Here is a 14,132-nt window from a genome sequence, read left to right as displayed (position 1 = left end):
ACCTGGAATTATGATCAGTCAGAAGAATAAAAATTTCAAACATGTGGCAGTCGTTTCCCTTCAGTCTCATATTTAACAGAAAGGATTTCAGCTCATTAAACTGGTCAGTAATAGGACAGATTTGTCTTATCATGTCTTGCTTGGATTCAGGGTTCTACTCTCCTTATGTGCTGTTCAGGGAATTTTTATCAATCTTTTTTATCGCTTAACAGTTCATCTCACTGCATTTTGGGTTTATTTTCAGAAAACACAAACTGCTCAACAAATGAAATGTTTCATAATTTATTACCATAAAAAAGTAAAAAGTACAAAAACAGTTGAAGTTCATTGATAAATACTTAAATAAATAACATTTTGTTTTATAAATAAGTGTATAAATAAGTAAATAAATAATAGAAGAGGTCCATTGAATTCGTTCCAGTGGAAACTCAGAGATGCCGACTCGCTGCAGGCTACCTCCTGATGGCTTCTTTGAACTGGTTCCCAAGCAGATCCAGTCTTATCAGGTGTGGTTTGGTTTCCCTTCTGAGCAGCTCCCAGCCATCTCTGCTCCCGCCCTGCAGGAACAGTACCCCAGTTAGTACTACTGTCAGAACTTCAGTTATTATGTCAGACACTGGAAAATTATTTCCAACCCTTTAACTTTGTCACATTTTTTAACGCCACACCTTCAGAGTATTTTTGGGGATTTTGTGTTACAGACTACATAATCAATGCATATCTGTCAAGTGGAAGGGACATAATATGCAGTTTTAACATTTAACCAAATAATAATCTAAAAAGTGTTTCATGCTTATGTATTCAACCCCACTGTGTTGACACTTTGCTTTACCACCTTTGGCTGCATGTCCAGCTGAAGTTTTTTGTCTTTTCCAGCTTTGCTCATCTACAGATGGACGTTTTTGTCCATTCTGTTTTTAAAACAACTCAAGCTCAGTCAGATTGGATGGAGAACATCTATGAACCTACATTTAGCACTCTTGCTACAAATTCTTAGTTGGATGTGGGAATGAACTTTGACTAGGCCATTTTAACACATGAACATGTTTTGATCTAAACCATCCGTTGGCTCTATGTTCAGGGTGGTTGTCCTGCTAGAAGGTGAACCTCCACCCCAGCCTCAGGTCTTCTAAAGCGTCTAATAGGTTTTCCTCCAGGATTGTCCTGAATTGGGCTCCATCCTACTTCCTATCAACTCTGACCAGCTTCCCTGTCCCTGCTGAAGAAAAGCTTCCCCACAGCATGATACTGCCACCTCCATGTTTCACTGTGGGATGACACGTTCAGGGTGATGTAGAGTACACAACTAAGTGTGGATTTCTGCTGCTCCTCCAGAGTTACCATGGTCTTCTTGGCTGCTTCTCTGATTAATGCTCTCCTTGTCCGTCCTGTCAGTTTAGGTGGAGGTCCACATCCTGGTAGCCCTGCAGTTGATACATCCTCTCTCCATGTTCCGATGATGGATTGAACAAAGCTCTTGGAGATGTTCAGAGCTTGGGATATTGTTGTAGAACCTAAACCTGCGTTAAACTACTCCACAACCTTCTCCCTGGCTTTTTTGTTGTAATCCAGGGTCTTCATGGTGCTGGTTGTTCTCTGATGTTCTCTAACAAACGTCTGAGGCAAGAAACCGAACAGCTGGATTTATGGTGAGATTACATTACACACAGTTGGACTCTATTTACAAACTTCTGAAGGCAGTTGGTTGCACAGGATTTTATTTAAGGGTATCGGAGTTAAAGGAGCTGAATACAAATGCATTAACATTCCACTTCACAGTGATGTTCTTCTCAGTGTTGATCTGTCAAACATAATCCCATTAAAACAAATGAAGGTTTGTGGCTGTAATGTGGCCAAATGTGAAAACATTCAGCAGGTATGATCACCTGCTGTAACACCTGTAGCTCAAACTGTTTGTACTCACGTAGCGGTCCAGAGTCTGGTTCTTCAGGTCTTTGAAGCAGTGCCTCACGTTCAAAGTCCAGCTGGGGTCACGGTACCGATGCAGCTGCATAGCACTCACACATTTATCAAGCTCTACGATCTGTCTGTTGATGCTCTCCAGGAAGTCAGTGGTCTTCACGGAGTCCCAGGCAGCTGGCAACATGCCATCATTGTGACGATACAGATCATAAATCTGTTCCAGACAGTCTCTGATGAAAAGCAGCTTGGAGTTCGCCTGGAGACACGCAGGAAGGTGTGAGCTTCAGTTCTTTGATTGTCTGATAGAACTGATGACATCAGCACATCCAGGGGGTTTTAAACATGTAAACAAAAACATGCCAAAGATTCATTGGTTGATAAATTAATAAATAGATTGATTACCTTTTTTTTGTTCATCCTTCTGTAGAGTTTGTATGGAAATGTTACTTGACTGCTCGAGTTAGTAAACGGACCGCCCTGAAACATAATGAGACAACCTTTAACACAACATCACACTTTAGAAACCACAGTTACTTAAACTGGTTTAAATGGTAAAATGGACTGAACTTACAGGTCCTTCTCAAAATATTAGCATATTGTGATAAAGTTCATTATTTTCCATAATGTCATGATGAAAATTTAACATTCATATATTTTAGATTCATTGCACACTAACTGAAATATTTCAGGTCTTTTATTATCTTAATACGGATGATTTTGGCATACAGCTCATGAAAACCCAAAATTCCTATCTCACAAAATTAGCATATTTCATCCGACCAATAAAAGAAAAGTGTTTTTAATACAAAAAACGTCAACCTTCAAATAATCATGTACAGTTATGCACTCAATACTTGGTCGGGAATCCTTTTGCAGAAATGACTGCTTCAATGCGGCGTGGCATGGAGGCAATCAGCCTGTGGCACTGCTGAGGTCTTATGGAGGCCCAGGATGCTTCGATAGCGGCCTTTAGCTCATCCAGAGTGTTGGGTCTTGAGTCTCTCAACGTTCTCTTCACAATATCCCACAGATTCTCTATGGGGTTCAGGTCAGGAGAGTTGGCAGGCCAATTGAGCACAGTGATACCATGGTCAGTAAACCATTTACCAGTGGTTTTGGCACTGTGAGCAGGTGCCAGGTCGTGCTGAAAAATGAAATCTTCATCTCCATAAAGCTTTTCAGCAGATGGAAGCATGAAGTGCTCCAAAATCTCCTGATAGCTAGCTGCATTGACCCTGCCCTTGATAAAACACAGTGGACCAACACCAGCAGCTGACACGGCACCCCAGACCATCACTGACTGTGGGTACTTGACACTGGACTTCTGGCATTTTGGCATTTCCTTCTCCCCAGTCTTCCTCCAGACTCTGGCACCTTGATTTCTGAATGACATGCAGAATTTGCTTTCATCCGAAAAAAGTACTTTGGACCACTGAGCAACAGTCCAGTGCTGCTTCTCTGTAGCCCAGGTCAGGCGCTTCTGCCGCTGTTTCTGGTTCAAAAGTGGCTTGACCTGGGGAATGCGGCACCTGTAGCCCATTTCCTGCACACGCCTGTGCACGGTGGCTCTGGATGTTTCTACTCCAGACTCAGTCCACTGCTTCCGCAGGTCCCCCAAGGTCTGGAATCGGCCCTTCTCCACAATCTTCCTCAGGGTCCGGTCACCTCTTCTCGTTGTGCAGCGTTTTCTGCCACACTTTTTCCTTCCCGCAGACTTCCCACTGAGGTGCCTTGATACAGCACTCTGGGAACAGCCTATTCGTTCAGAAATGTCTTTCTGTGTCTTACCCTCTTGCTTGAGGGTGTCAATAGTGGCCTTCTGGACAGCAGTCAGGTCGGCAGTCTTACCCATGATTGGGGTTTTGAGTGATGAACCAGGCTGGGAGTTTTAAAGGCCTCAGGAATCTTTTGCAGGTGTTTAGAGTTAACTCGTTGATTCAGATGATTAGGTTCATAGCTCGTTTAGAGACCCTTTTAATGATATGCTAATTTTGTGAGATAGGAATTTTGGGTTTTCATGAGCTGTATGCCAAAATCATCCGTATTAAGACAATAAAAGACCTGAAATATTTCAGTTAGTGTGCAATGAATCTAAAATATATGAATGTTAAATTTTCATCATGACATTATGGAAAATAATGAACTTTAACACAATATGCTAATATTTTGAGAAGGACCTGTATATAGCGCTTTTCCAGTCATACAGACCGCTCAAAGCACTTTACACTAGAGCCACATTCACCCAATCACACTAACGCTCACACATTCATACACCGATACACAGATCAGTAGGCAACTTGAGGTTAAGTGCCTTGCCCAGGGGCACATCGACATATGGCAGGAGGAAGCTGGTATCAAACCCACAACCTTCTGATTGCAAGACGACTACTCTTCCTATTGAGCCACAGTCGCCTCGATGGTCAATGAGCAGTAAAATCTAAAACTTCAAGCTTTATGGTTTTTCACTTCAGGAAATAATAAAACCTCAATTGATCCAGGTTTAGACCCAACATCACTGAATAAATCCTCATCTTCAGGTCATTAATACAGTTATCAGGTAAACAGACAAGTTAATCATTTATTTAAATAAATCTCTTCTGCATCAGGGGACAACTGAAGCCTCACATGGAGAACCAAACTGGCCCCCAACCAAGAATCCTGGGAAACGATTCAGTTTCCCTAAACCCCTCCATGACTCTAAAAATCCTTTACAAATTAAACCAAATCTAGTCCATCAGAACCCTTGAAACACCTTTATGACTCCTAAAACCCCTTTAAAATACATCAATGCACTCTTCTATGAAAACTCCTACAGAACTTAGATAAATCCTTCCAGGGTCCATTTCTGTTCAGAATCTCTGGAGTCACTATGGGAGCTATAGAAGCCCGTCAAGAAATCTCTTTTGGACCAAGAGAACCTGTTGTGAACCTGTCACATCCCTTTAAAGAAGCCGTTCAGTGTGTACTCACCATGCTCTCGATGAGAACTATGGAGCTGTTCCTCAGGTCGCTGTAGTGGTTGAGCCAATCACAGCAGAGGGCAGAGGTCAGGACACTGCAGAGAATGAAGAGTGATGCCATACTCCTGAACCCGATGAGATCCATGATAAAGATGATAGTGATGAGCTGAGATGTTGGGCTGACATTGTGTTGATCTGACTGCAGACTGTCATTTTATTCTTGGATGACTGAAAACTGAAACAGGATAGTGAAAGCGAGAAAAATTCCCGCTTTCCTTTTTTCTCTCTCACCGCTAAAGCATCACCACTGCTTGAAGCTGAGTAAACTGCATGGTCTGCACATTAAAACTTTATTTATTCAGTTATTTATTGATTGATTGGTTTGTTTATTTATTTATCTGGTGTGATTGGGGGTCTGTCTCTGTAATCTGAGTGGTCCAGGTTTGATCGGTGACAGATTATAGCAGTACAGTTAGACTGATCAGTAACAAATAATCAGCTCTGATCTGACTGCTGGTGTTTGTCAGAACTTCTGACCCAGGATCAGTCAATGGGCTTGGATCACTGATCCATCCGAGCTTCCTCTGGAAGTTTTTCTTCGCAGTCTACTTTCCAAACCTCACCGGAAATGAAGACCGTTTCATAATAAAAGCGGCATCTTAGTACGAAACACAGTTATAGAAAAACAACAAGCAGTTGAAACACAAATGGACAAACACAACCCGATATATATCTGATGATTCTAGGATGAATCTGATATCCGAATCTGGCTCCGAACTTTCTTGCTTTGTTTGTTTTGCTCAAACTTAAAGGCTTTTATTTTGAAGATTCTCGCTGGCTCTGCTCAGTGGCCGTTTTCGGTTTTACTTTTACCCGTCACTTTCTATTTGTCAAGAAACTTTTCATCTAGAAATGATGATATCATGAGAATAAAACATGAAGCAGCTGCTTTCGTCACAGAGTGAAACTGTGTAGTTGTTGCATGTTGTGATTTATCAGGTTTGATTTATTTTATGTATCTGCTACGGTGGCCGGTGGGGGGAGGGGGGCAAACCAACATTACAAAATCTAAAACACTTTTACAAACTTAAAGACAAATTAATATTTCAGAAAACAATTTAACAAGATGCAAAACACTTTTACAAGAACTGAAACAAATTAATATTCCAGAAAACAAATTAATATTCCAGAAAACAATTTAACAAGAGGCAAAACACTTTTACAAGAACTGAAACAAATTAATATTCCAGAAAGCAATTTAACAAGATGCAAAACACTTTTACAAGAACTGAAACAAATTAACATTTCAGAAAACAAATTAATATTCCAGAAAACAATTTAACAAGATGCAAAACACTTTTACAAGAACTGAAACAAATTAATATTCCAGAAAACAATTTAACAAGAGGCAAAACACTTTTACAAGAACTGAAACAAATTAACATTTCAGAAAACAAATTAATATTCCAGAAAACAATTTAACAAGAGGCAAAACACTTTTACAAGAACTGAAACAAATTTACATTTCAGAAAACAAATTAATATTCCAGAAAACAATTTAACAAGAGGCAAAACACTTTTACAAGAACTGAAACAAATTTACATTTCAGAAAACAAATTAATATTCCAGAAAACAATTTAACAAGATGCAAAACACTTTTACAAGAACTGAAACAAATTAATATTCCAGAAAACAATTTAACAAGATGCAAAACACTTTTACAAGAACTGAAACAAATTAACATTTCAGAAAACAAATTAATATTCCAGAAAACAATTTAACAAGATGCAAAACACTTTTACAAGAACTGAAACAAATTAATATTCCAGAAAACAATTTAACAAGAGGCAAAACACTTTTACAAGAACTGAAACAAATTAACATTTCAGAAAACAAATTAATATTCCAGAAAACAATTTAACAAGAGGCAAAACACTTTTACAAGAACTGAAACAAATTAACATTTCAGAAAACAAATTAATATTCCAGAAAACAATTTAACAAGAGGCAAAACACTTTTACAAGAACTGAAACAAATTTACATTTCAGAAAACAAATTAATATTCCAGAAAACAATTTAACAAGAGGCAAAACACTTTTACAAGAACTGAAACAAATTAATATTCCAGAAAACAATTTAACAAGAGGCAAAACACTTTTACAAGAACTGAAACAAATTAACATTTCAGAAAACAAATTAATATTCCAGAAAACAATTTAACAAGATGCAAAACACTTTTACAAGAACTGAAACAAATTAATATTCCAGAAAACAATTTAACAAGAGGCAAAACACTTTTACAAGAACTGAAACAAATTAACATTTCAGAAAACAAATTAATATTCCAGAAAACAATTTAACAAGAGGCAAAACACTTTTACAAGAACTGAAACAAATTTACATTTCAGAAAACAAATTAATATTCCAGAAAACAATTTAACAAGAGGCAAAACACTTTTACAAGAACTGAAACAAATTAATATTCCAGAAAACAATTTAACAAGATGCAAAACACTTTTACAAGAACTGAAACAAATTAACATTTCAGAAAACAAATTAATATTCCAGAAAACAATTTAACAAGATGCAAAACACTTTTACAAGAACTGAAACAAATTAATATTCCAGAAAACAATTTAACAAGACGCAAAACACTTTTACAAGAACTGAAACAAATTAACATTTCAGAAAACAAATTAATATTCCAGAAAACAATTTAACAAGATGCAAAACACTTTTACAAGAACTGAAACAAATTTACATTTCAGAAAACAAATTAATATTCCAGAAAACAATTTAACAAGATGCAAAACACTTTTACAAGAACTGAAACAAATTAATATTCCAGAAAACAATTTAACAAGATGCAAAACACTTTTACAAGAACTGAAACAAATTAATATTCCAGAAAACAATTTAACAAGATGCAAAACACTTTTACAAGAACTGAAACAAATTAATATTCCAGAAAACAATTTAACAAGATGCAAAACACTTTTACAAGAACTGAAACAAATTAATATTCCAGAAAACAATTTAACAAGACGCAAAACACTTTTACAAGAACTGAAACAAATTAACATTTCAGAAAACAAATTAATATTCCAGAAAACAATTTAACAAGATGCAAAACACTTTTACAAGAACTGAAACAAATTTACATTTCAGAAAACAAATTAATATTCCAGAAAACAATTTAACAAGATGCAAAACACTTTTACAAGAACTGAAACAAATTAATATTCCAGAAAACAATTTAACAAGATGCAAAACACTTTTACAAGAACTGAAACAAATTAATATTCCAGAAAACAATTTAACAAGATGCAAAACACTTTTACAAGAACTGAAACAAATTTACATTTCAGAAAACAAATTAATATTCCAGAAAACAATTTAACAAGATGCAAAACTTGAGGCTGACCCGGAAGTCAGCCTCAGGGGCTGCATCCTTCGAAGGACCCGGGCCCTGACCCAACTCCCACACTACACCCTACGCCCCTCTATGAAGTGTTTACTTTGTACAAGTGCACATAGTGGTTGAAGTGCGCAGGTTACAAGCTGCAAAATTGGAGAATTGGGACAGTAGGGATTACGTCATCGACTTGCACCTCTGCACCGTAACTGCAACATCAAAAAGGGCGGGAACCAGCGCCTGTTTTCAGTTGCTAAAAAAAAACTATTTAAAACTGCAACAAGCAAAATGTTTTAAGGAGAAGAAAGTGCCGGAAGTGACGTAGGTTTAAACACCAGACTCTCGCTGCTCCAGTGTTTGTTTGAAAGGTAACTTCAGTGTTATGATCTACTGGCCCAGAACTGGCCCAGAATCACTCTGAACCCACTGGTTTCTTACTATGTTGAGGCTGGAAAACCAGTAAAAATATATATTTGTCGGCTCTGGAGAACTGGGACACACTACGAACCCATCAACGGGAACAATTCAGGGACAGAAGGGTGGAAGTGCGAGTATTGGGACAGGACCCATTGGTCTACGTGGGCTGGGTCCTTCGTCGACCGCTAAAACCAGCGCCATACGGAGGCCGGAAGTGAGCAGCTGCGGATTCTTCTTCTTCTTGTATTATTTTTGGCGGTTGGCAAATAATTTAATGGTGTGCATTACCGCCACCGACTGGTATGGAGGATGGTTCTTCATGGTTTTAAATCTTATTTACTATTACAACAATCAAATTCTATTTATTAATAAATTTTTTTTAAATCTAACTATAATTTGAATATGTTCGCTACCTAAACTTCTTTGCAAAGTATCTCTCAAAATAAAATTTTCTTTAATACCTACAAATTCTCTCCTTAAAATTGTTCTTTCTTGTTCATCTTTCTGACACTTCAGTATTACATGTTCTATTGTTTCCTCCTCTCCACAATGATCACATTTTCCTGTATTATGTTTCTTTATCTTGAACAATGTAGAATTAAGTCCTGTATGTCCAAATCTTAATCTTGTAATTAATCTTTCCTCTTTTCTTCTCCTTCTTCCAGTTCTTACTTCTCCTACTATCTTGTTGATTCTATAAAACCATCTTCCTTTCTTTTCTTCATCCCACCTTTTTTGCCACTCTTTCCTGATTCTCTGTTTAATTATATTTCTTGCCTCTGACCTACTAATATTAATTATAAAGCTAATGTTGTTTTGTGTTGCCTTCTTTGCCATCCTGTCCGCCTTCTCATTCCCTCCAACTCCTACATGTGCTGATACCCATAAAAACACTAATATTAATCCCATTCTTTGTATTCTAAATAAAGTAAGTTTTATTTCCAACAAAATGTCTGGTCTACCCTCTGAATGATTATGTCTTAAACTTAATAATGCTGAACTTGAGTCTGAACAAATGATTGTTTTTAATGGTTTTATATCCTCCACCCACTGCACTGCTAACAATATTGCTAATAATTCTCCTGAATATATTGATAATCCATCTGTAATTCTTTTTCCTACTTTTATTTTAAATTCTGGTATTACAAATGCTACTCCTATTTTTTCATCTGTTTTTGATGCGTCTGTGTAAATCTGGACATAATGATAGTAATTGTTTATATATTCTTGTATTATATTTGAATCTAAAATACATTTCTTATCCTTTTTCTTTTTCATCAACACCATATCCACCACTGCTTCTGGTAACAGCCACGGTGGCACTACTGGCAAAGGCAACATTAAACTTATTTCTTTTTCATATATTTGAAATTTTTCTGCTATATTATTGATAATCCAACCAAAACTCTTAACTTGTTTTTTTTCTTTTTCCCAGCATGGTTTTAAAATATCACGTGTGGGATGATCCGGATTATTGCTTTGTAAGTTTATCCAGTAATTTAATGCTAACTGTTTCCTTCTTAGATCTAATGGCATCTCTCCCATCTCTACCTGAAGTGGTGCTATTGGACTGGTTCTGATTGGTCCTGTACAAATTCTTAAAGCTTGATGTTGTATATTGTCTAATTTTATAAATTGTGTGTTTGCTGCTGATCCATAAATTATATTTCCATAATCAATATTTGATCTAATTAATCCTGTATAAATTCTTTTTAATGATGTTCGATCTGCTCCCCAATCAATACCAGCCATACATCTCATAATATTTAATATTTCTTTGCATTTATCTATGATTCTTTCTATATGTACTTTCCATATAATTTTTTCATCCAACCATATACCTAAAAACTTTATATTTTTTACTTGTTCTAAAACTTGATTGTATAATTTTAGTTTTATATTTTCTCTTTTCCTTTTCTGTGTAAACACTATTACTTTTGTTTTTTCCACTGAGAATTTAAATCCCCATTGTTCTATTCTAATAATCTCATCCGGTATTTTCTTTTCAATAAGTTTGATATTACGACCCCTTTTCCATATAGCTCCATCATCTGCAAATAGTGAGCAACCAACTTCTTTACCAACATTTTTAAATACATCATTTATCATCATAGAAAACAATAACGGACTTATAATACTTCCTTGAGGAGTACCATTATCTATTATATATTTACCTGACAATTCTTGACCAATTCTTACTTGTATTTTTCTATTTGATAAAAAATCTTTAATCCAGTTAAACATTTTTCCATTAACACCCATTTTATTTTATTTTATTAATAATCCTTCAACCCACATCATGTCATAAGCTTTTTCTATATCATAAAATACAGCTACTACATTTTCTTTGTTTATTTGTGCTCTCCTAATTTCATATTCTAAACATAATGCAGAGTCATTTGTGCTTCTCCCTTTTCTAAATCCATTTTGATATCTAGATATATATCCATTAATATTTAAATAACATGTTAATCTATTATTAATCATTTTTTCCATTATTTTACAAATATTTGATGTTAATGTGATCGGTCTATAATTTTCTGGTTTTGTGTTATCTTTTCCAGGCCTCGGTGACCCGTCCCCCATTGTCTTGTGTCATGATGTATGTTTGGATGGGTTGTACTGGAATTCTAATTTCCCTTCGGGGATCAATAAAGTATCTTTGAATTGAATTGAATTGAATTATCTGTACCCTCATGTCCTCCCTGATTAACTCCATCATCTCTGTGCCTCTTTCTTTTCTGACCCCTTCCTGATGGCTCTCTGTCTTCCTTCTCCATCTGGTTGACCACCGCTCCGCTTGGCCCTGGAGGGTCCTCAGGGATGGAGGCAATTAGGACAGGAGGTGTTGTGGAAGACCTCTGTCCCACCATCTCATCCATAAGGACAAACCAGGGCCAAGTAGCAGCAGTGGGCTTTTCACTGACTCCCTCTCCTGACCCTGGATTCTTACAATCCTAAAGTTATTAGGAAGAAAAAAAAGAGTTGACTAAACAGAGAAACCAACAAGACTTTTAGAAATATTTTTTTATTTGTGTGTGACATGAGAACTTCTGAACATACTTTATATTTCCTTTTCATATTGTCCCACTTTTTTTTGGCCTGCAAGGGGGTGACCTTCACCTGTTGGACCATCTTCTCCAGAATTGTCCTAAAAAAACAAAAGGAAAGAGGGAAAACCAAAAGAAGTATGTTAATCACTGGATGGATATTTATGAAAGTTAGAAAGATAGGAGTTTATGAAACTGGACAGAAACTGACTGTAAAGAATGTTGTTATTGTACCTCCAAGCCACGGTGGCTGAGTTTTTAGCTCCAGTAAAAAGGTGGTGGTTCTCACCCCAGAGCTTCATAAACTGACCCGTCTGCTCCTTTGTACCTAAAAAAAATATGAAAATACCAAAGAAAAAAAAACATCTTGTTTAATATCAGAGCAAAAGTTTACATTTGTCTTAATTTGAAGAAAATATTAAAATATTTCTATGCAAATGTCTAAAACAAGCTCTTTCAAACTTTTCACTTCTTTACTGAGATTCATTTACATTTGGAGGTTTATTCCTCGTCGGGTTTACCTGGAATCAGAAATTATAATGCTAACTGAATTATAAATAAACGTTTAAAACATATAGCACATTTCTTCATTAAAAATTCATATTGAAAAGCTTATTTATTCTCAATCACACTCTCCAGCGATACAGTTGGATTACATAAAACTGTCCATTTATTCTGGTTAAACTTTAATATCACCTGAAATGTTAAATTGATTTTCAGTAACAATTAAAATAATAACATAAACTGTTAGAAATCACTTGTGTTAAACGTTCACTGTGATGACTGCCAGCGGGAGCTTAGTGCCGATAGTTCGGTGTTGTGTGAAATTCTGTTCCCCTGAAATATTCTGTTCCCTCTGTGTCGGGAGCGCGCACTGCAGCCAGAGAGGCAGATCTGACCGTCTTCACAGATTTTCTGATCGATTTGTCGGTAAAATGACGAAACGTATTCATGTCAATGTTGTTACTTCATTTTGAATCAACAGCTCCTAGAAAAAAGCAATAAATATAAAATGAACCTGGTCTTGTGAGGTTGTTTTTGCACAGTTTCGTGTTGTTTGTCTTTTCCAACTTGTGTCATTTTCACTTTAACCTGACAGTCATCAGTCAGACACCAACATGTCGTGTTTATTTCTACTTTTTTATTACTGATATAAAACAATGGATGCTCACTCTGTTGGCTTCCTGAATAGATGAAAGTGTAGCTTATTTTTCTGGTAAATCGCGTTCTAATGTAAAATATGACAAAATACTGGATTTATAAAATACATTTTACTGCTTTCATAATGGTACTGTCTGATGTTTTGTTTAAAATAATCCTCTCTAGTATTATTTAAGTATTTTACATATTCCTATATTAAACATACTGTCCCTGTCATGTATGAGAACATATTTCCTCTCTTTTAAAAAGAGGGGAAAATATTTCTAGGAACATCATAGAGGAACACAGTCTTCCAGCCTGACGCTCACACCTCGTAATGTTCTGTTGCCCCATGGGACAGAGATTAACCAATCACCTTATATTTTGGGTGGGTCATTCCTCACATCATACACAACTATTCTTGTGAATTTGGAAACATTTGCTCTTTATTTGCCAGAATTACAGGAGGAACAGAATATTTCAGACAGCTGAAATAATCATTTCCTCCTCTATAACATGGGAACAAATTATATTTTCAACAAGTCCTTCACTGGGTTTATTCCTCTCATCATGGACAACAACTCCTGTGAATTTGGAAACATTTGCTCTTTATAGGCCCGAGATACTTGGGAGGAAAAGTTCAGTTATATTGTTTTTAAATTTCAAAGTTGTTACAATATTTTGCTAATCTTTGGTCTATTAATGCATTTATTGCTATAATCGTGAAGGATTACAACATCCAGAATACAGGTCAGGCTGCTTTTATTGATTCATTTGCAATGACAGCAATATGGCAGGAAAAAGTCCAAGATTAAAGGTATATCTCATGCATTCTACTATGTGTTTATGTGTGAGTTTTCTATGTGGTTGTTAGGTATTATTTAGTTAACTCAGAGGTAAGAACGATACAGTCATAGTTACTTGCAGCAAGGGTAGCCCACTTTGCAGTGAAACTACAAAGTTTTTGACACCCTATCTCTTTATTTATATGCACAGTTCAACAGACAGTTCAGACAGGGTGTGTGTGTGTGAGACAGAAAGGAGGCTGGTTCACACAGAGATAACAATGATCTCACACACACAGGGAGGAAGGCATAGTGCAGGTGCCTTGCAACACAAAGTTTTTACATGAGTGATAACAAGTTTTTGCACCCATCCAACAGTCCCTCCTTTTATCACAAGTAAAAACATTTAATATAAAAACGAATAAGAAAAATACTTTGTA

The 14,132-nt window shown here is 36.3% G+C and overlaps 1 pseudogene; it reads right to left on the bottom strand.

Annotated features, from left to right (window-relative positions):
- Window positions 1-452: 452 nt before the first annotated feature.
- Window positions 453-5,215, bottom strand: LOC124864187 (annotated as a pseudogene).
- Window positions 5,216-14,132: the final 8,917 nt, after the last annotated feature.

This window comes from Girardinichthys multiradiatus, chromosome Y, assembly GCF_021462225.1.
Source record: "Girardinichthys multiradiatus isolate DD_20200921_A chromosome Y, DD_fGirMul_XY1, whole genome shotgun sequence".
In the NCBI taxonomy this organism is placed as follows: Eukaryota; Metazoa; Chordata; class Actinopteri; order Cyprinodontiformes; family Goodeidae; genus Girardinichthys; species Girardinichthys multiradiatus.
The sequence above is the reverse complement of the archived record's forward strand: the minus strand, read 5'-3'. Positions and strand labels throughout refer to the sequence as shown.